This window comes from Diabrotica undecimpunctata, chromosome 8, assembly GCF_040954645.1.
Source record: "Diabrotica undecimpunctata isolate CICGRU chromosome 8, icDiaUnde3, whole genome shotgun sequence".
Taxonomy (NCBI): domain Eukaryota; kingdom Metazoa; phylum Arthropoda; class Insecta; order Coleoptera; family Chrysomelidae; genus Diabrotica; species Diabrotica undecimpunctata.
In genome coordinates this window covers 45,489,570-45,514,539 of record NC_092810.1, presented here as the reverse complement: position 1 = coordinate 45,514,539, position 24,970 = coordinate 45,489,570, and the positions used below count along the sequence as shown (strand labels likewise).

The following is a 24,970-nucleotide window of genomic DNA, read 5'->3' as shown; positions in this document are numbered from 1 at the left end:
TTACGGGAACATTGTCGACACCAAAATCAGTTGAGCATCGTAAAATATTGTTAACTCGCTGGATGAATTTGATAGAGAAGTAATAATAAGAATAATCCATCAATTCTTTTTTCGAAATGAAATACCCACAATAGAAAAAGTTCTGGGGGTTGTTAATGAAGATCCGGTTTTGCCTATTCTTTTTAGTATTTTTAAATTATCGAAAGAAATAAATTTTAAGTTTCAACGTCGTCAGCGAAACAGCATTTTGATGGACAGGGACGAAATTGTCTTGTGGAGACAAGAATTTCTGATAAAAATTAAGTCCTACAGAAATGAAAACCGCAAAATTTACTACTTAGACAAGACTTGGCTAAACGCTGGTCACACCAAATCTAAAGTATGGGTCGACAATTCGGTAACGTCTTTATAAACAAGCATTTTAATATGGACTTTCTACGGGGTTAAAAAATCCTGCTGGTAAATGTTTATGTGCTTTTTCACTTCAAGTAATTTTTAAAATAATAAAATTTTCAGGAAAAGGAAAAAGACTAATAATCTGTCACATTGGTAGTGAAGATGGGTTTGTTCCAAAAGGGCTGTGGGTGTTTGAAAAAAAAAGTGGGGACTACCATGAAGAGATAGACGGGAAATATTTCGAAAATTGGTTCAAAAATATACTACCCCGATTAGGAGACAACTCCATCATCGTATTGGATAACGCCTCGTATCATTCCAGAAAATTGGAAAAAATTCCAACTACCGCCTCTAAAAAAGCTGACATCCAAGCGTGGCTGAAATCAAAAAATATAGGGTTTGAGGACTCCATGTTAAAAGTGCAACTGCTGGCTATCGTTGAGGAACATAAGGGACAATATAATAAATACATCATTGATGAGATGGCAAAAAGCCAAAACAAAGTAGTGTTAAGGCTGCCCCCATACCATTGTGAGCCTAATCCAATTGAGCTCATATGGGCAGAAGTAAAAAATTATTTGGAAGCAGCCAAAAACACTACTTTTAAATTTGAAGATATGAAAAATATTTTTTATGATGCAATAAATAATATTAGTCCAACTACGTGACAGAAATGTGTGCAACAGGTTCAACAAAAAGTAGAGTCCAAAATGTGGAAGTTGGCAATATAACAGAGAACCATATGGAACCCATAATAATGAATCCAGACGAACACAGCAGCAAATGTAGCTCCTCAGACTCTGAGTAATTTAAATGGCATGTTTTTATGCTTTGATAAACTTGTTATGTATCTCTCAGTTAATGAATATTTTATTTTAGCACATTTTTCTTCAATGGAACATTAAATTTTGCTCACAATGATTAAATTTCAAGAAATTCTTACACTAATAGTTTCAAAAGTAAATATTTTTAAAAATCATATAATATACCTCAGTACGACCCTGCTTGGCTTTCACGTGCGATTGTTGACAGATGGGAATTTGTAAAATGAATGTAGTTTAGTTAGCTATTTACTGGATTACTATTAACACATATTTCTATTGGTAAAAAATATAAATGGAATTATTTTACAGTAGTGTACAGTAGTACATGTAACAATGGTTACATGTACGCTTCGCCAGTGAGTGTCATCAGATGATATCTACATTTTCTCCTGTTGATAGTTTTGGGAAAATCAAATGAAACAAATTCTAATATTTAAAAATATTTATTGATAAAAACTAAAAAGTAAATTTTATTAAAGTTCGCCACAAATACATTGACCCTGATAACATAGTCCTCCAACGCTGTTGGGGTCGCTGGCTATGCATTGTTCGCTACATGTGTGACAGTCACAATCAGCTGTGACGGCATTGGAAGCAGCTGGAACAGCAGCTACTGTAAAATCGAAGTTACAAGGTTATTGATAGTTGAATAGTATAGAATAATATAAAAATACTGTTGTTATATAACAATTCAATTCAATTAAGGAAAATATCTGTGAAACTATAAATTGATGTAATACAAATATATAGATTACTTTGGTTAACCCGAATACTTGATTTGATTTGAAAATTAAGGAATCAGGAAAGAAATAAAAAAATATTTTTAACAAGAAAATGGAACGAACTTTAGATATTTTACCAACTATTAATGTATACCTATATCATTTTTTCCTATCGTCCAAATATGATAGTCTATTTACTAAAAACTTCTGTAATTTAAAAATATAAACACAGTAAAAATAGATGAATCTTTATAACTATTATTATATAAATTAACTTAGATTATCTTGATTTGATAAATCTTTGTTTAGAAATATTAATTTCGTCTTTATTGTGGATAGAACCATCGTGATTATTGAAGCTACAAAAATAATAAAATCATCATATCCATATCCTTTATGAAATAAATTGAAATTTTGTTGATATCGATGAATAAATATATTAAAACTTTATTTTTAATATATTTATTTTAATGTATTAAGTAGAAACTGACAACAATAAAAAAATAACAGTAGTTTCAAAGTATATAGGAAAGTCATATTTACCTTTGACAGCACTTGAGCTGACTTCTTTGGTAGCCAAAACAGCTACAAAGACAGCAGCCAAAAGGAAGAGAGTAAGTTTTGCCATTTTGATTGATTTTTTTAATATACAGTTAAAAAAAATCGGTCTCCTTATATATCTTTTAAAAACACTTCAACTTTATCTAATATACGTAATTAATACATTCAAGGATGAATTTAAGACCAAAAGTCAAGTGTTCGTGTTTTTCAGTAAATTAAATTTAAATAGATTATATTTAAAAAAAATTATAATAACACACGACAACCCGAATAAGGAGGCCAGTAGGTTAATAGAAAAACAAAAATGAAAAAAAATCTATACGACAAATGAGAGCTAGTAGTTAAAGTTGTGAAGATTTAATCTTTCTAAATGTACACGTGTGCTTTCCTATCCTTCAGGAAGCAAAAGTGAATATTTAAACATGACATTAGTGTGCCTTGTAAGACAAACATTTCAGGAAAGAGCGCGAAGATAACCGACATAAAACTACATGTGAATCTCCGGAAACTTGTAAGCTAAAAAATCATTGGTTTGTCGATGAATGCAAGAATGTAACAAGACAAAAAGTTAAGCTTACAGAAATATGCTTAGCCGAGGAACTAGAACAACTGTATAGAGAATTGCCAGACAAAGAGGGCAGAAGAAAAGAGTATCATCATCATCATTTTGGCTTTACAACCCTGTGTGGGTCCTAGCCTCCCCAAGAATTTTTCTCCAGTCGTCCCTATCCATCGCCTTCCTCCGCCAAGCACGTATTGCCATATTTCTCATGTCTTCATCGATGTTATCTAGGAATCTTGTTCTGGGTCTTCCTCTTCTTCTTTGACCAATAGGTCTATCAAGGAGCGTTTTTCTAGCTGGGTCGGTTTGCTCCATCCGCATTACATGGCCTACCCACCTCAGACGTCCCATCTTTATGTGTTTTACGATATCTGGTTCCTGGTATATCCTATAGAGTTCGAAGCTGTATCGTCTTCTCCAGACACCATTTTCATTTACCGCTCCATAGATGCGCCTTAGTATTTTTCTTTCGAAACATCCTAACATGTTTTCATTGCTTTTTGTTAAAGTCCAAGTTTCTGAACCATATGTTAGGACTGGGCGTATTATTGTTTTGTAGAGTTTTACTTTTGTATTTCTTGATATAACTGTAGATTTAAAAAGGGGATTAAGCCCAAAATAGCATCTATTAGCCGTGCAAATTCTGCGGTTTATGTCTGCGGTAGTGTCATTTTCAGTATTGACGAGCGTTCCCAGGTATACAAATTCGTTAACTGCTTCGATGACGTCATTTTCTATAACAAGTGGCCGTAGTGTTTGTGGTTGCGTACCTATTTTCATGTATTTTGTTTTGTTGGTGTTTATTATTAAACCCATTTTTGTAGCCGCTTCCTTTAATGCTACGTACGCCTCTCGTGCTGCGTTTTCCGTTCTCCCAACAATATTGATATCATCAGCGTATGCTAAGATTTGCACAGATTTGTTATATATTGAACCGGTAGTTGTGATTTGTGACGTACGTATTACTTTTTCCAGAGCTAGATTGAATAGTATACAGAAGAGTGGGTCTCCCTGACGTAGCCCGTTATTTGTTTTAAAAGGTTCAGAGAGTTCCCCTGGATTCGTACTTTGTATTCAACTTTTTCAAGGGTTAGTTTGGTTAAACTTACCAACTGATTTGGTACTCCTAGGTCTATCATTGCTCTAAACAATTCTCTTCTATTTACAGAGTCGTAGGCTGCCTTGTAGTCTATAAATATGTGGTGCGTGTCTACACCGTATTCCAGTGTTTTCTCTAGAATTTGTCTTAGGATTAAAATCTGATGAATTGTTGATTTACCACCTCTGAAACCAGCCTGGTATTGTCCTATTATTCGCTCTGCATATGGTGCCATACGATGGCATAGTATATTGGAGATTATTTTATACGCCGCATTTAGGAGCGTAATTCCTCGATAGTTAGAGCATTCAAAGATATCACCCTTTTTGTGTATGGTGCAAAGTATTCCAATATTCCAATCATTGGGAAGGGACTTCTGTATCCATATTTCTTTTATAAGCTGCTGTAGGGCTATTATGATATCGTGGCCACCTTCTTTATATAATTCCGCTGGGAGATTATCTATTCCGGGTGATTTGTTTCTGGCTAGTTTGTTTACAGCGTCTTTAACTTCCAGGATCGTTGGTGGATCCTCCTCCCTCTTGTCTGCTCCGCTTACCTCGCAGCTTTCGTCTTCCGGGTTTTTTTCTTCCTCTATATTAAGTATCTGGTTAAAATATTCCGTCCATCGGTTTAGTACGTCTGTTCTTGTTGTTAAGAGATCGCCATTTAAACTTCTACATTGATTTGTGTTTGCCTTAAATTCTTTTCTGTTGATGTTAACTTTCTTATAGAATGTTCTGAATTCTTTCTCTCTGTTGAGGTTTTCTATATATTGAAGTTCCTTTTTTAAGTGGTTTCGTTTCTTCATTCTGTGTATTTTCTTTTCTTCTCTTCTCTTTGTCTGGTAATTCTCTATACTTGTTCTAGTTCGGCGGGTAAGCATTTTTGCATAGGCTTCATTTTTTTTCTGTGTTGCGTCTTTGCATTCATCGTCAAACCAGTGATTTTTTCGGGTACAAGTTTCTGTTCCTATTTCATCTTGTGCTGCTAACTCAATATCTTCCCTTATCCTGTTCCAGAATGAGTCTATATCTCTCTGGTCTTCTTCTCCTAGATTTTGATTCCTTAACCTATTGGTAACATTTTCCCAGTACTGTTTTGCAACAGTTGCATCTCTCAGCTTCTGTACATTCCATTTCTTTCTATTTATTTCTTTTTCTTTGTTGGAGTTTGAAATTCTAGCCCTTAGTGTTGAGATCACTAAACAATGGTCTGAGTCTATGTTTGCGCCTCTATAACTTCTGCAGTTTATTATGTCCGTTCCGTGTCTTGAATCTATTAAGATGTGATCAATCTGACTAGTTGTTCTTAAATCAGGGGAGGTCCAGGTTACCTTGTGTATATTCTTGTGTTCAAAATAGGTGCTAGCGACGGTCATGTTCAGTGCTGCTGCTAAGTTTATCAGTCGTAATCCATTATCGCTACTGATGTTGAGTAGGCTATGCCTTCCTATAGTCGGCATAAAAACATGCTCCCGTCCTATTCTTGCATTCATGTCACCTAGCACTATTTTAATGTCATTTAGAAAGAGTATACACAAGAGAAAAAAAACGAAAACACTTAAATAAGGAACTTAAATGTATAGAAAACCTTCTTCTTCCTCTTTATAAGCAATTCTGTTTGTTCATTCAATTCATCTTTTGTGCGGTCGTCCGTTACTTCTTTTGCTTTATCCCTTGCTATTTTGATGACACGGGTCTCCTCCATTCTGCTTATGTAGTTATTCAATTCTTTTTTTCTGTTGTGTGTCCATTCGTTTATACACTGTACGTTACATTTTCTTCTAATATCTTCACTTATCTTTCGATCTCTCAGCGTATTTTCTGTAATTCTTCTCAGTACTCTCATCTCTGCCGTTTTCAGTAGCCTTTGCGTTGTGGCTGTGTCGGGTCTTGTTTCTGAGGCATAATATGTCATTATTGGTCTTACACTGGCTTTATAAATTCTTGACTTCATCTCAGTGTTAATGTGTCTGTTTCAACATATAGTGTTATTAAGGCATCCTGCCCGTCTATTTGCTTTTTGTACTTGATCTCTCACTTCTTTGTCCAGGTCTCCATAACAGGACAGTGTAATTTCCAGGTATTTTACTTCCATTACTTGTTCATTACTGATGCAATCAATTTCTATTTTACATCTGGTTGGTTCTTTGCTGACTACTATTGTTTTAATTTTCTAAGATGAGATTGTCATATTAAATTCTTTTGCTCTTATGTTAAATCTGTGGACCAGTCTTTGGAGACTATCTTCATCTTGGGCTATCAATATGGCGTCGTCTGCGTAAGAGAGTATTTTTATTTCTTTGTTTTCCATTCTGTATCTTCTTCCTTTGTTAACGCTTTTGATGATTTCATCCATGATTAAATCGAAGAGCATGGAGCTCAATGAGTCCCCTTGTCTTATTCCGCTACCTATTTCATCTATTCTGACTTCCATTTTGTTGTTTTTGTAGATGTTTTTGGTAGTTTTTATAATATTTATCTCTCTATATATCTCTTATACAGAAGATGGATTACCTCTTTGAGTCTTACTCTGTCAGATGCCTTCTTTAGATCAATTAGATACAGAAATGCTGATCTATTATGCTCCAGTGATTATTCAGTAATTTGCTTTATAACGAATATTGCATCTGTAAACGATCTTCCACTACAAAAACCCTGTTGTTCATCTGCTAAACTTATCCTCACCTATTATGTGAGGCAAAATTAACAAAGTAGTTCGATATCCACAAAAGGTCAAAATATTAACTATAGTCTGAAAAAAGCTCGCCGGATGATGAAGAACTATTGCAATCACTATTAGTCACATTGATAATTAAAAGCTCAACGAAAACATCCACTTTAGTGTCTAGGCCCCACATTCTGCTTTCTTCTTTTTTAGTATGTATAATGCAATTTTTCCATTACTCTAGGGTGACGTTTTCTATAGCAGTAGCTAAAAGATTTTTCATATCATCTATTTAAAAAGTCATGTTTTCTTCAGTTACTTAATTTTTTATCCGAGCCCATATAAGTTCGATAGGGTTAAACTCACAATGATAAGGGGGTAGGCTCAGAACAATTATGTTTTTTTCACGAGCCATTACGTCGACAACCTATTTCATGTATTCATGTATATATCTCGCAAGATTTAATAATTCTACTTTCAACATATTGTCATCGAATTATACATTTCTTTAAGAGAGCCAGTTCATGATGCCAGCTTTCCGCCAAGCAGTTGTTATTTTGATGGCTCCAATTGTGGACTATGGCAAGATACATTGTCCATAATGACAACAGAATTTGGTTGAAGGCTTAATAAAATCTTTAAAAACCAACCTTCATATTTTTGGGAGCCAGTTTCTCCATGGTAGTAATTGGTGTTCATAGATTTGAAGAATGACAAGCCGTTATTCAAAAACCCAAATCACTGCCTTTGTGTTAAAATAAGTCGATTCGATGATAACCCTTCAAAAAAGGTTTGTCGGTGGTTTGTAACTTTAAAATCCTGCCACACCTTTTAGACAGTATAACCTTGATTTAGCCAAGTTTCATCTAAATGGTAGATTTTTCTTCCTTCACGACAATAGTCTTGAACTTTGTTCAGGTAATGTCTCCGATACAAAATAATATTTTCTCTTTCTATAAGAATACTGTTCCTAGTTATTTTCATATATTTAATGTTCATTTGACTTAATATTCGCTAATACACGTCGTGATATTTTGGTTATCAAATCGTCGAAATTTATCTCGGCTACGAATTTCTTTGAGGTTGGAATTTCATTTCAAAAACAGAAAGCATGGAATAGCATACTTAATATTCCCTTTAAGCTGAATACGTTTTCTTCCTCTGGTTTCAATTTTTTCAACAGACACAACCGATTTACCTTCTGTGAATTCTGTGAATACTTCTCGTAGACACTTTATTCAAAACACTACATATAGTTACAACGTCATTGACCAATATATTTTCATTCCTTTCACGTAGTCGACCATACATGTTTTATATTTCTTTAGATGTTTTGCTACGACGTTTCTTTTGACTGTTTTCGCCTTGGACATTTTCAGAACTCTATAAAAACGTATTAGCCGCTTCAGGTTAACTATAGTACTGATGTATTTCAGTAAGAGCAAGAACAAAGTCGATATTAATAAAAAAGTTGTTGGTAAACAATACAATGTGAATTCCTAAACAATTAAAAAAGTGAAATTGTGTTTGAAAGCAAACTAAAGCATCTATTGTTTAATGTTTAAATGTAAAGTTTGAATGGTGATCAAATCCATGATTTATTAAATGACATTAAAGTTTTTATTTCTATAAATTTTCTTCTTTGTCTGAAATATGGAATCCTTCAGTGTCTATCATTAATTACTATACACCTGATTTTTTATCTGGCTGCAAATTATTGTCGCTCAGGTATTGGGATGATACTGTAATTGGAAAAAAACATTTTGTCTTGCAATGTAATAAGGCTTGAGAAATATTTTACAGATAATCATTTTGAAATAAATGCTATTTCTGCTAAAGCATATTTAAATAAAATGTCAGTATGTATTGTTAAACTGCTATAGATCTATAGAACACATAGAACACATATTATAAAACTATTTATATAAAACGAATTCTAACTAGGATAAACTTTAAACGTAGAAATATTTTTACTGTATCAGTTCACTTATAATATTTTTTGGCCAACTAGAGTAGAAGATACTTCAATTTTATGCATCGATCATATTTTCTCCAATTTTAGTTTGTAGGATCCTACATGTGTGCTTGACAATGTTGTTAATTAAAAATAAACTTAACAATAACTATAACATATAACACACAATATATTAACTTAAAAACCAACACGCTACAATTTGAATTTAAACAGACTGACAAGTTTGGACCTGTAAAATAAGAATCCGTCTGGCTTAAGGCAATAAATTATATTTAATAGCGTCTTGACGAATGAGAGGGCGAATATAAACACGTGCGTTTGTTTACAGATGGGAATTTGCTGAACGAATGTACTTTAATTCACGATCGGCCTCTACTTCTTCTTCCTATAGGTGTTCCTGACGTTAGTTTTTTAGCAATTATGTTGTCAGGCATTCGTATTATGTGTCGGGCCCATCTAAGTCGCTTTGCTTTAATGAACGTTACGACATCTGGTTCATTAAAGAGTTAGTATAATTCGAAATTAAATTTTTTGCGCCACTGCCCTTGATCGTTTATAGCTACAAATATTTTGCGGGGTATTTTACGCTCGAATATTCCTAGAAGTCTTTCATCCTTCTGCGTTCGAGTACGTATTTCCGCCCCGTATGTAGGGACCGGCCTCAGCAGTGTTTTGTATATAATAATTTTAGTTTTTCTTTGGATATTTTTTGAGTGGAATTGTTTTTGGAGTCCATAGTATGCCTTATTTGTAAGGTTTATTCGCCTTTTAATTCCTTCGCTTGTTTTATTGGTAGTAGTCACTAGCGAGCTAAGATATGTGAAGCTGTCAACACGTTCATAGATATGACTACGAAATGCTGTTTCCCGTTTTTCATTTGCTATAGGATCCTTAGTAACCAAAATGTACTTGCTTTTGTATTCGTTGATGACTAGACCGACCTGTTTCGCCGTCTTTTCCAATTCTAAGAAATATTGCTCTTCTCGCTTGCTACGCCCTATTATGTCAATATTATTAGCGTATGCTAAGATGTGTGTCTCGGACTGCCTTTTTCAAGGCAATGTTAAATAGAAGGCAAGCCTGGACATTCCCTTCTCTAAGTCCATCCTTTATCTCAAAGGATCAAGAATTTTCTTCCTGTATCCTAACGCTGGCTTTTAAGTTAGACATTGTCATTTCGTAATCGGATACGTTTTTCTAATATAACAAACTCACGCATTGATTGGTATTATAATAATATATATACTTGGTTTAATATATTTTATATTTGATACTTATATGACCTAGATTTTTCAATTTTAATATAACAGGGAATATGTATACATGAATTTATTTAAAATCATAACTTTTTTATTTTAATTGGGGCAACATTAATAAAACATTGTGTGAAAATAATTTACATAATTTAAAATTTTAAAGCATAATACGGTCCTGTTGGTATCCGAGAATAGGTACTTGTTCTTCACACATTGTTGTCAAACTGAATTTTGTTATTTTGAGTTTAAATTTTTTAACTGAATTCCGGGTTTATTATGGAACTCTTTATTATGGTACGGCTATTATTATGGTACTCTACTGGAAGATCAAGAATAACTCGAAATGCTCATTACTATTTCCTTGAATTTGGTGTCTACAATTTCGAAACTATAGTATAGAAGGAGTAGAAAAGCTACGTTAATAATCTAATATTCAATTATCGAAGTATTTAATTCACAAAAAAATATAATCGTAATATTTCTTTCCATTAGGTTCAATATTGGCTGTTGGACTATTTAAATTTGCAAAAGCTCTAAATCGCTGGTCCACTTAAAATAAAAAGTATTAAATTAAGATATTTTTTTATGAATTAATGTCAATAATATGATAAAAAAATATTTCAAGTACATCAAATTATCTGCATTTTATATCAAACGACTTTAGATAAGTTTCAAGTGCCCATAAAATGGTATATATAGGATTTTTTTTCTTATATTTTTTATATATTAATCAAATAACAAAATGGCAAAACTTACCTTCGTTCTTTTGGCCTTAGTAGCCGTCGTTGTCTTAGCAACAACCGAAGTCAGTGCAAAGTCCGTTAAAGGTAAATATTTGGATTATTTTTTTTTACTTATTTCTTTATTAATTTATCTGTGTGTTGGTTATCATGATATATAATAGTAACTTGTTAATAAAACACAAAATAGAACCATATCGTTGTTGTGTAACATAATGCCTGTTTGTTTTCTGTTGTTCCATAAACGATACTTTTCAACGTAATTTGTAAAAATTTGTCAAGTCTTAACGTCTTTATATGGAAGCATATTGGTTCCTAGAAGTTTCAATAGTTCTTACCAATAAATATCAGACAACTTTACTTATTATAATGACTAGTTCCTCCCATTCAATCTCATTCAGAACTATTTTGTTTCTCCAATATGTTTATCCATAAGTTCAACTTCCATTTTCTACTACTCCTTTAAAGTGTACTGCCAATCTACCGCTATAATTTTATTTGTGTATAGGTAAACCATTTCCGTCTGTATTAATACACATTACTTATATATTTACGCATGATTTCTTTCACAATCTACATCAGCTTTTGAACCATTCTCTACTGATTATATATTTTAGTAATCTCTTTCTTCTTCTTCGTTTATGTTAATTCCTAGTGTTTGTGGTTACAGCGTCATGTATTTTTCCTCTGTATATAACTTCTGTAGATAGTCAATCCATGCATCTTTTTTCATGTGCTTCGGGTCTATTAATTTCTTCATTTCTGCTCTTTGGCCTCTTATAAAACGCCATATTTATTTTTGTAAAACGTACAAATTATGCTCCAGTTCTTTTTAGAAGCGTTCCCAGTGCTCGCTTTAAATTCTTCTCAGAAATGCATGTGCTTTATTTCGTATTCTCTTATAATCTTCGTACGCTTGTACGAAGTATGTAAGTAAAATGTAAACTTTTTTCTTTTCCTTGCTTTTTCTTTCACCTCTGCACCGAACCACGAAGTTTTTCCTTTTGGAAGAGACTTTTGTTTATTTTTCTTTTGTCCAGAGCTTCTTTAGCTGAGTCTAAGATGTTTGCCTTAATCTCTTGTTTAGTTATCTCTTTGTTATTTTTTTTTTCAATTATCGTCGTTTTTTTTTGTTTCACCATATTTCTATGGAAGGTGAGTGATTGGTTAAATCAATTCAGGTTTCACCATACACCCTGCTACAATTTTTATGTCCCATATTTGCAATCTTTGTGTATTTTTTTAGCTTAACACATGTTCTATAAATGAATGGTTAGGTTACTGTGTTGTATATTCTTATCTTAGTTTTAGATGCCAACATTTTACTTATTATTGTCATAGTTCACTTCTCTTTATAATTATTTTCTATATTTCCATATCGACATAAGCCATATTTGTTTTTGTCACCCCCGAAACAATATTCATTAGTTTCATTTTTATTTTTTGTTTACCTCTACTTTTACAAAAAAAAACAGCCCTACGATTGATCATTTGATTAATGCAATATAGATGCTAATAGCAATAACTGGTTGTTTTTATTCTACATGATTCCCTCTTTGTATATTCTGTCCTGGAATAAAATAAATTTTAACGTGAGGTTAAATATAATGTAGTCAGCGGATCCACTTGGTTGAGGCTTTCACATACTGTGTTGTACTTTATTTAATGTTGCTTGTTAGCTTATATATATATATATATATATATATATATATATATATATATATATATATATATATATATATATATATATATATAATATAATAAATATCTAATTTAATAAAAGGCTATGACGACATGTCATTCGAAAACGCATTTTGTCTAGCGCCACCTAGGAAAGAAATTCTGAACAACCAACTGACACTTAAATCTACTGAGTCAATCATATATTTTTTTGAAATACTACAGTCCATCTAATTTACCAACCGTTGCACGTCATTATCTACGTCAGAGATCGAAGTTGACATAGTTGCCAAAGTATAAAAAAATCCTGAATCCATTTTAAATCAAATAGGTCACATAATTATTATTATACTCTTTACAACGACTATTTAAATTCTTACGTGACATTTTTGAAATAAAACACAGTAATTTTGTTCTAAAAAGAACAGATTTTATTAAATAGGTAAAAATATAAAACAAGAGGTATTCACTTTAAAATTTAAAATAATAAAGTACAAAAAGTGTCAACACCGCAGCTGTCAAATAAGTGTTACCAATTTATGCCAAAATTTCACCTTCGTTCGATTACAGTTAGAGTGTGTTCTGAACAAATGTTCTTCATAAAAACGCTTTATTTATAAAAATTAAATGGAACATATTGTTGTCTATTTCTTTAAGTTAACATTAATAGAAATCATTAAATATTAGTTCTACGCCTATATAATAAAATATGTCTAGTGGCTGTAATGCCAGTGTACTCGGCAAAGTGATTCTAAAAAAGAACACACCTACCGCCTAAATATTTCGTGTTGGTATCATGTGACGTCACGGGCTATGACGCCGATGACGTGCAACGGTATGTAAATTAGATGAAGTGTACGTTTAATTAATAATGCTAATAATACTAATTACATATTAATATAATTAATAATACGATTAATTTTTTCACAAAATGGTCAAAAAATTGGTTGCTGTAATTTTGAGATAAGATTTATTAAGCAAAGTAATTTATTTAAAGCTTTATGTTCGTTTATATTTATTTGATTTACATGCAAGAAGTTAATTATAAATATATCGATTAATAACAAATATAAATGTTGAGCGATTCTCTGAAAGTGACTTATTTGTTATGAAAGTTGTACAACAGATAAAAATATGATATTGTTGTCATCCTAGCCTTAAAATAGGAGGAAGTCAGAAAAAATTTAATGAGTAATTGTAGATGGCAAAAAATTGGATCCTAGTTATTCTATGAACAATTTGTATTTTAGGACCAGTTTCCTTCAAGGCAGTGGCACTTGGAAAAAGTCTTGGAGCCAACTGCGACTGTGACGAATGCAGCCAAGAATGTGTATCTGAAGATCCTTCCAGCGTTGGCGGAGTTTGTTACGAAGACGAGTGTTATTGTGGATACTTGAATTAATTGGTTATATTTTCAATATGTTTAGCTAATAAATAATTTTTAATTTATAGTTACTTGTTTTAGTACATTATAATCTGATAATACAACCAAAATTGCCAATGCTATTTCTATTTTCTCTTGTTGATTTATTTGCAATTAGAAATATTTGTGTTATTGATATACAGGGTGAGTTTTGAACATCGTGCGACATCGGTCGATAATTCCATTATGGTATAGAGTATCCAAAAAACTCATTTAGAAAAAATGTAGGCAATGATATTTGCATTATTATACAGAGTATTTACAAGTTATAACCATTTTTATTTCAAAATCCCTATGAAATCAACACGATGTATATAAAGAAGTAATGTATAAAAAATTACTTACTTTATATAAAAAAGTAAACAATATATTGTAGTTTTTAAATTAAATTTAATTAAAATCATTGACAAAAACTTGTATACAGGGTAAACTACAAAACAAAATTACGATTTTCTCAATTTTTTTTAAATGGATCACCCCATATTTCCTTTTTTTAGAAATATTGTATTTATGATACTCTTGTATTTTTATATAGCATTCTATATACGTAAGCTCATTACTTTCCGAGATATTTTTAGTTCTCTTCAAATTTCGGAATTACATTCAATTTTTGTAAGTAGAAATAAGTATTGAGTATTGGTATTGAGTGATAATATAACAAAATTATTTTTATTCAATAAGTAACCAACAAAAAAAAATTTAACCATAAAAATATGTAATGAATGTATCAATAAATGTATTATTATGGAAATATCATATTTACTTAATGAAATAGAATATGTCTTGTATAATAATATAAGATTATTGTTCTTCAATAAATAACTCACACAAAACAGAAAGCAAAATAATGTAGCGGGATTAAATAAAAAGAGCGGTTCGAATTTATATAAATATATTGATTTATAAGTTTACAGTTCGGTACTCTCTTATTAACTCACTAAACTTCTGACAACGTTACATATATATAACAAAGTTACTATGTTCTAGAACATTCCCACCTCTAATTCGTCTCATCGAGATCACCCGTCCGAAAGACAGGCGCTATTGACATGCCGATTCTTACGTTTTCTAGATTTATCCTTCTAAGAATTATGACGTATCGGAGATGGGCTATTTCGTTACAATAATATACAATTAATGTAACAATTTTCACATTATATCAACAGTATTCTAAGCCAGAAATTTTTAATAAAACATTCCTAACTGCCGATTGTGACGCGCAGTTATTAATAAATAAGAGGTTATTTATATAATGTCATTTACAAAGGTAAAATAGTAGGCTTTGAAAAAATTATAGTTTTCATATTATTAAACCGTAAACGCTAGACTTTGAAAATGACAGCTTTCATATATTTAACCTATTTAATCGGTCTGTGTGACTTGTCTTTATTGTTAAAAATGAATTTTTCTTTTGAAGAGTTAACAGATATGATCAGGGTATTAGGAGAAAGTTCGAGAAATTGCTTAGTTGCATCCAGGATATATCACAAACGATATCCTGAACGGACTAAGCCAAACACAAGAACTTTTGAAAAATTAATGGGTTGTTTTGTTCTCACTGGGTCAGTTGTATTAAAAAAAAATTAAAGAACCAAAACTGTTCTAAGTGAAGAAAAGGAATATGATGTACTGATAGCTTCTACTGAAAATCTCCACATCAGTACTTTTCACGTCAACATAACATTAGTCAAATTAGTCTCAGTGGCAAGTGCAAAGAGACTGATTTTTTTTCGATCATATGCTGTTTGGAGCTGAGGCTACATTTCACAAATATGGAATGGTGAATCAGCATAATTTTCATTACTATGCCTCAAGCAATCCCTATTTTGTTAACACTCATGGTCGAACTAGGTAGTCTATAAATGTTTGGGGTGGTATTGTTGGCAATTATGTGATTGGCTCACATTTTTTTGACGGTAGTGTGAATGGTGCCATATACCTGGATTTTCTAAATAATCATTTGCCAATACTACTGCAAAATGTACCGCTTAAAATTCGACAACGAATGTGGTTTTTACATGACGGTGCTTCAGTTCACCACACTGCTCCTATTCACAATCATCTAAATAATAACTTTCCTAAGAGGTGGATAGGCAGAGCAGGGCCTCCGCGATCACCGGAATTCTCCAAAATTGATTTTTTCATGTGGGGCTATTATAAAAGACCATGTATACCAGAAGCCTTTAATAACGCCAAATGATATGAAAAATAGAATAAGAGAAGGTTTTAAGGTTAATCTTCACCCACAATTAATTTGTTTCAGATCCTAGAGTATAATGAATGGATGACGTAATATTTTAAAACCCTAACATAAATGTTTTTTTTCAGTTTTCTTCCAGTTTTCTATCATTATATACATTGGCTGAGTTGCCAAGCTGAATACGCTATAACTTATACGCTTAATAGTAGACCAAGTAAGCAAAGATATCTTTAACAACATCTTTATGTATAATATACCAAATTATCAAAGTTTCGCATTTACAGGAACATAAGGTTCCATCCACACATATCATTGAAAAATGATCCATATTTATTATCTAAATACTTTTATCGACCAAGAAATTATGTATATACTTAGCGGCGCTATCTGTGAATATCGTATTATCATTAAATTTATACATGTCATCATATACACTCATGGACAAAAATATCGAATATTTTGGAATTTTCTAATTTTTTTTGAAAATAAATTCTGGTCAATTTAGTCGTTATATTGTGAAGAAGAGTTTATTTTAACAATGTTTAACCCTTTCGCTGCGGACGACGCACATGTGCGGCGTAGCGAAGTTAAGCCATATGCGGACGACGCACATGTGCGGCGTTGGTACACTTAAATTATAATCATATTATCTGAAAGTAGCATAGCATATAAGTTTATAGAATTTTATTAGCATATTGCTAGATATTCAGCCTATTATTAGACAACTTTCGTTTTTAGTTATGATTTTTATTTTACACTCTAGATGGCGCCCCGTTTTAGGTATGTAAGAATTGAGAATTTAACGGTTTTTGTACATTATAACCTTATTTTTTTCGATAGAAAAACGTGTTATATACTCTGGTGCGTAAACATTATATTGAAATGGCAGATTTAAGTAAACCTGGACCTTCTAGTACAAAAAAACGTAAGATTGTACAAGTGAGAAATCCTAATAAGTTAACAGTGGAAGAAATGATTGAGTTTTTATATGAGTCAGATCAAGAAAGTTTGTTAGATGACAATGATAGCGATTATGAACGTAAGTTAGCAAAATAATAAATATATAAGATTTTAATTTGTCTCTATTATTTTATTTCTAGATCAAATACAGAGCGAAAATGAAAGTGACAATTCTACAAGCGAAGACGAATATTTGCAGGTGGGTGAAAATAATACAGTTGTTTCTAAAATAAATAATCAAGACATTTTAAAGTGGGAATGTGAAATTGACAATATGACTCAAATTCCCTTTGTTAAAGAAAACAAATTATTGGTTGAATCACCGGGTGAGCATCCTTACGATTGGTTTAGAATGTTGGTTGATGACGAACTTTTAGAAATGATAGTACCAGAAACCAATATGTATGCCGTGGAGGTTCTCTGCACTAGTAGTGGTAAAGAAAAGTCGAAAATTTCAGCTTGGAAAGAAATAACTGTTTCAGAACTACTAATTTTTTTGGGACTTACCCTACATACAGGAACAATAAAACTTAATAATCTACAGGACTACTGGAAACAGCATCGGTTGTTTTCTCTTTGTTTTGGAAATTATATGAGTCGAGACCGATATCTACTTATTATGAGATGCTTGCATTTTCATGAAAATATAAATGATCCACAGATAAGAACAGATCGACTTTATAAAATAAGACCAATATTAGATTATTTCACACAAAAAATGAAAAGCATCTACTATCCAGGCCAGAATTTGTCATTAGATGAATCGATGGTTTTATTTAAGGGCAGACTTCTATTCAAACAGTACCTTCCTCAAAAGCGACATAAATATGGAATCAAAGTTTATATGTTAACCGAAAGTGATGGGACCGTTTTAGATTTAGCAGTTTATACAGGATATAATGATGTACTAGGTGGTAAAGATCATGCACAGAAAGTAGTACTGCATCTTATGCGCAACTGCTTGCATTCTGGTCACTCTTTTTACATGGATAACTATTACAATAGCTATCATCTAGCTAAAACTTTAATCGATAAAGGTACTTTTTCCACATGTACACTACGAAAAAACAGAAAAGGTTCTCCAGAGGATGTTTTAAAGTTAAAGTTAAAAACAGGTGAAACGAAAGCCAAATATTTAAATAGCGTCATGATTGGAAAATGGTGTGATAAGAGAGAGGTAACATATATTTCAACTGAATTTAAAAACGACATGGTAACAGTGAAAACTAGGCGAGGACTAGAAAAAGAAAAGCCTTTGCCTATTGTTAATTATAATAAGAATATGGGTGGAATAGATAGAAGAGATCAGCTTATGGCGTACTATTCGGCTATAAGTTTGCATATCATTCAGTTATTACTTATTAATTCTCATATCCTATATAATAAATTTTATGGCGAAAAGAAAACACTGAGCAAGTTTAGACATGAGATCTTAGAAAAGTTGTTACCAGAAGTTCCATCTCCAGGAAAAGGCAGGATACAAAATGTTGAACACACACCTTCAAAAATTGATGTCACCAATGAATGCGGTAAAACTTTAAGAAAAAGATGCCGAATGTGTTCTACCAAAAAGATACGAAAAGATAGTATTTACCATTGTTTAGAATGTGAAGGAAAACCAGGACTTTGCCTAGGAGTATGTTTTCAGGAATACCATAGAAAATAATAGACTTCATATTTTGTGAAATTTACTTTTGTTATTTTTATTTTTAAGTTGCAAATAGGACATTAAACTTTTCCCTAAAAAAATGGTTTTCAATCATTTCGTGAAAGCTCATATGTGCGGCTTTCGCATATTTCAATGAAATCATTCATATATGTGGAGGCCGCGCATGTGCGTCTTCCGCATATTGCAATGAAATCATTCACATATGCGGATGCCGCGCATATGCGTCTAGAAAAATTTTTTATACAAACCTACAAATATGGCTTTATAGAGTCTTAATAAGATAAATTAAACTTGTATATATGAATATTTTCATTTTTAAGAGAAAAAAGTGAGCCGCACACACGGTACCTACTAGTAATTTCTGCCGCAGCGAAAGGGTTAATAAACAATTTTAAATTTTTATGCGGAGAGAATTGTAAAAAAAATAATGCTTAATGTTAGGTAAATAAGGTTTTTTTACTCTAAACTTAAATGCTAACTTAAATTGCTTAAACAAGTCTTTTTAATTGAAACAAGTGCATGTTCAGTAACGAGTATTCCCCCTCTAGCTTTTATTACTGCTTGCATCCTTCTTGGCATGCTTGCAAGTAAATTTTGGACATACCCTTGTGAAATAGCATTCCATTTATCCTGTGCAGCAAGTCGAAGCTGCTCTATCGTATTTGGAATGGTAATTTCTTTGTCGTATGCAGCGTTTTAGCTGATCCCATATGTGCTCTATTATTTAAATCCAGACTAAATGGTGGCCAATCCAATCTTTGAATTTGGATCTCATTAAGATAATTACTTACTATGGCAGCAGCATGTACAGTCTGTCCCAAACCCTTCTTTCAGTGCGTCACTAATTTTGACGTGATATAGGATTTTAATAATGTCGAGAATTATTGCATGTCATTTTAGTTAAATTTGACAGTTGCAGGATCGTAATCCCTCTTTTTCCAATTGAAAATAATTTATTAATTTTAATATTAGTCTTTGTTCTTTCTCGATATATCTCGGCATATTTAAAATATTTTTATGACAATAAATACAAAATTAAATTTTCACTGTAAAATGTCTGATAAACTCCATTCGCTTAGCTCGGACAAATTTTGACAGATTCATTGTCGGAAACCTACAACACAACAATTCCTACTTCTCAGTATTAATAGCTCAAGTATCCTGCTATTACAGACTTCTTTCTTTAAAAAAAGAAGAATTATTCTAAATAGTCGAAGTGTATACTAAACCCATCAAATTTTGGGTAGTATATATTTAAAAAATATATATTTAGTTGTTATAATTTAACATAACTATTTATTATATGGTGCAGATAAATAAATATTGATTGTCGGTAATTCGCAAAGTTCTATTTTATTTACTATTTAGTTTGTTTACTATTAATATTGGCTATGAGTACGGGTGCTTGGTTGTATAGTAATTTCCAGCCACTTTTAGTCTGTCAAAAAGTAACTAACTTCGCAAAAAAATAATTACTAAATTCACTAGACAGTTCGGACTGGGATTAGCGAACCGAGTTTAATACTAACCTGGAATGACAATTATTTTATCAGTTGACGTTGTGAAAGTACTGTCAAGATCGCGACCTTCTGCGTCAAATTATATTTATGCGCATCATTGATTGGATATCTATTTAGCGTATTCTAAACTTAAACCAATTATACATCCGTAAGTAGAATTAGCTTTACGATAAATAATTTTCTAAGTTCTATGTATAATAATCACAGACTCACGTTTTTTTCTGTCACTTCTAGCTTAATGTGTTAGAGAGAATTCGATCAACTATGACGCACTGAAAGAAGGGTTTGGGACGAACTATAGTCGAGTATTATCGTGCATTAACATGTATCTGTCATATCCAATGTAACCAACATATGGCAAAACATGATCTTGCAGGATATTTTGAACGTAAGTGTCACCAGTCATTCGTCCAATCACTTCCACAAGTGCGGTGCGTCCCTGTACCAGGCCTTCGTACAAAATTGCTTGTCTCATGGTACCTCTTTAAATATTCGAAACTGTAGATTGACTTCTCCTGAGACGCCGTGCGATATTTTTTTGTGTATATCCTCGTACAAAATTACAATCTGTGCTGCTTGGGCTTCATCGCAGTGTCGAATTGATGGCATATTTGTTTTAAACTTAGTTGAATCAAAACAATATTTAATTAAACTTAATAGATTAAACTAAAAATAACCAAATTACTATGATTTTTTACCTCTTTTTTCCTTTACCTGAAGAAGGTTTTTTATGATAAAATGAGTAAATCAGCCTACTATATGAGTAAAATCAGTAATCTAAAATTATTTTGAAATAATAGTGGCTACAAAAAAAGAATTATAAAATTTCAAAATATTCGATATTTTTGTCCATGAGTTTATTACATTTTTGTTGATAGTTAAAAATTAAATTATCTGGTATTATTTAATATTTTAGTGGAAATTATATTATAAATTTTCAATCGTCAAAAATGTTATTTAAAACATGCGAACATGTTTTCCTTTTGGTCTGTTTATTACTGGTTTCAGGTTTTTATCTTTCTAATTAGTGTGTCTTCTTCTCTTCGTTGTATTTGTCAAAACCATCTCAGTCTTTGTAGATTAATAAATTTTACTATGTTTTCCCCTTCGGTTATATTTCTATTTCTTATTTCATGCTTTATTAGTCTTGTATATTCTGCTTGTTCGGGCTTTATTGGGCGTTTATTCTTATAATTTTGCTTTTAATAATTCTTACTTTTCTTTATCTTTTTTCGTAAGACACATTACTTCCGTTCCGTATGCTATCAAAGGTCTAATTGCTGCTCTATATATTTTTGTCTTTGTTTTTTTGCTGTTTTTTATCTTTAAGTAGTGGGTGATATTTCCAAAATACCCCATTCTTCTCTCGCCTTGTGTGCGTGGTAGTCTCATGCGTTGGATGTATGATTTTGGGTGGTTGATGCGTATTTAGTTATCACGGTTCTATTTGGTCTATTTAATTCTTCAGTTTCCGTATTCGACCATTTTATAACGGCAAATGAGTATGTGAAAAGTGGTATTGCGTATGTGTTTATTGCTTTTACTATGTGCTTGGAATTAAGTTTTCTTTGGGTATTATTATTATCCAGATTTAGCCATACGGCTCACACTCCCTCTAAGGGAAAAATTCACTCATCCCAGATACCTACGGTATCAAAAGGATTGAGCTCGGGTAGGACTCTTTTCGTGTTATCGAGCCATAGGTGACTTGGTATGCTGGAGTATCTCCCAAAAATTTTCGTACACATCTGGACGTTGAGAGTAGTACAACTTTCTGCATGGTCTTGTAGAGATGTTCATATAGACCTAGCTTTTTTATGTTTTCTAGTAGGTTATTCGGCATGACTCCATTAGTAGAGAGAATAATAGGTATTGTCTGGGTACTTTCCATTCTCCACTGTCTTCGTATTTGAATTTCCAGATCCCTGTACTTGGCGATCTTTTCCTTCTGTTTAACATAAAGGTTATTGTTGTTGGGGATCGCCACATCAATTGGTGTTGTTTGTCTCTTTAGTTTATTAACTAGTATGAGATCTGGTCTATTATGTGCCACTGTTTGGTCTGTGAGCACAGTGCGGTCCCAGTATAGCTTGTAGTTATCATTCTCAAGTATACTTTCAGGAACGTATTTATAATATGGGAGATGGTTTGTTTGGAGAAGTCCCAGTTTAATGACTATCTCTTGATGAAGGATCTTTCCTACTGAGTCGTGCCGTTCCTTATAGTCAGTTGCAGCAAATGCCTGGCAGCCCCCAGTAAGATGTTGGATGGTTTCTTGAGCTTGACATCCATATCGGCATTTGTCCTTTTGGACCTGAGGGTCTTTGACGATATATTTCAGATAATTTTTGGTTGGTATAACCTAATCCTGAATGGTCAGTAGTGAACTTTTTGTTTCAGGGAACATCTTTCCTGATGTCAGCCAATAGTTCGACGCTATTTTGTCGACATGGTCTTGAATGACTTCATTGGGATGTCACCCGTGCAGAGGTTTATCCATCCAGGTGCACATTTTTTCGTCGTTAGTAAGATGGTTTATGCGCATTTCTGGTTCCCTCAGTTTGATCGGTGTTGTATCATCTACTGTACAAATCGCGCGATGTAGAGTAGATGTCTCAACCTGCACCTGAAAATAAATTCTTAAATTAGTCATCCGTTTTTCTAGTTGCTCACCTATATCCATAAGTCCTCGTCCTCCTAAATACCGCGGTAATGTCGTTCTTTCTACTGCACTTCGAGGATGGTGTTTTTGTGTCTTTGTGAGGTGTGTTCGTACTTTTCGCTGAAGATTTTATATATCCGTTATTGTCCACTTAACAATACCAAATGAGTAGCTAAGGGCAGAACATGCGTAGGTGTTTAGTGCCTTAAACAAATTTTTACTGTTAAGGTGTGAACAAAGCAGCTGTTTTACCCTTCATATAAACTCAGTAGTTATCTCAGTTTTCATTTGCTTATGGTCAATCTTCCGCGCTTGCTTTATTCCGAGGTATTTATACATATCATTTTCACCCATGGTCTCGATGTTCTGGCCGTTTTGCATATCGAATCTATCGGGCTGAACCTTTCCTTTGATTATATTTAAGACACGGCACTTGTCAAGACCGAAGTGCATACTAATATCATTAGAGAAAGTTTCTACTGTTTTTGGCATCTGATCCCGGTGGCTTCGAGTGAAAGCCAATAGTTTTTTATCTTCCATATACAATATATGATTAAGCTTTGCAATAGTAGTGTTTTTTTATGCTAAAACGTGTGCCAATTTAATTCAATATCTGGGACAGGAGGTTCATCGCTAGACAAAACCACAGTTCAACGAATATTCAACGAATATTTTCAGTTTCGATATTGTTTTCACCAGGTATTTGGAGGTGAACTTTTGTCTTCCAATCTGACATTATATGTTTTAAACAGGTCACTATGTTATCATTGACTTTATATATTTTTATTATATCTATAAGCCATTGGTGCGGCACTAAATCAAACGCTTTCTTGTAGTCGATGAAAGCAGTAGAGAGATTCCGTTTTTTGCTATATGCTTGGTTAGAAATGACAGAGTCGATGATAAGTTGTTCTTTGCAGCCCATGGAACCCTTAGCGCATCCTTTCTGTTGAGGCTCTATGATATTGTTTAGAGCACAGTGTTGGTTGATACGCCGGGCTACACAGGATGTGACCAATTTATACAGAGTTGGAAGACAAGTAATTGGACGGTACTTGGTTGGATCTTGGGTGTTATTTTGATCTTTGAGAATTAACTTATTATTATTATTATTATAATACAATGATATCGAGCCAAAGCAGAGCTTATTGGCCCAAATTACAAAATATTTGTATGTACATAACTAAATAATATAATATAAATCAAATTTTCTTACAAAGTAAAAATAAAAATAATTTTCAAAAGAATTAGTACTTACAAAAAGTTCTTGCAATAATAGCAAATTACAACTACATATACAAATATTAGAAAGAGTGCATAAGATTACAAAATTTATTCTAATAAAGGGAAATCATACCAAATATCTCCTTACCATTTTAATAGTTTTCAAAAGAAAAAAATACAAACAATATAGTTAACATAAAACTAGGTACAATATTCTGTTCGTTTTCATCAAACTTATTTTTGGTACTATTTGAACTAGTAGCTTCTACTATATCATCACTTACACTGTTTCATTTATCAAAAGATCGGCTAACATAAAAAGTTTTGCCTTATAGTGGTTTTAAAAGACTCCTTTTTCAATTTATAGTTATGACCTCCTAGTCTAGCGTCTTCGTTAATATTAAAAAAGTTTGATGTTCCCCAAAAATCCTCCCAAAGAATTCTATAAGTAGATATAACATCATCTCTTTCTCGTCTAGGAGTTAATGGAGACAACTTGAGCTTTATTAGTCGGGTTTCATAGTTTAATATTCTATAATCAAAAGGTGTTTTTTGTGGCAATTTGTTGGTTAGTACTAATAATAGTTGGAACTTTATTAATATACTTTATTGTTAGTTCCTTGTTAAATACTTTACGTTTTTCCAGTTTCTCTCGTACTTCATTGAAATAGTTTAGTTGATATTTAGTTATCTCATTCTTCAACTGAACTCTAGAAAATTTGGTTCTTAACAACCTCATCTTATTGCGCAACATAAATAATGGACTCTCATTATCTGCTAATTTAATCTTTAATGTCCTAGGCTTATTACTATTGTTAACCTTGCCA

General features: G+C 32.3%; 1 long non-coding RNA gene across 1 annotated transcript; it reads right to left on the bottom strand.

Annotated features, from left to right (window-relative positions):
- Positions 1 to 1,644: 1,644 nt before the first annotated feature.
- LOC140448396 (uncharacterized) lies at positions 1,645 to 2,783 on the bottom strand. The gene is made up of 2 exons (XR_011951704.1): positions 2,486 to 2,783; positions 1,645 to 1,833 (listed from the first exon to the last, which is right to left on the bottom strand). It is a non-coding gene; the product is annotated as an uncharacterized lncRNA (long non-coding RNA).
- Positions 2,784 to 24,970: the final 22,187 nt, after the last annotated feature.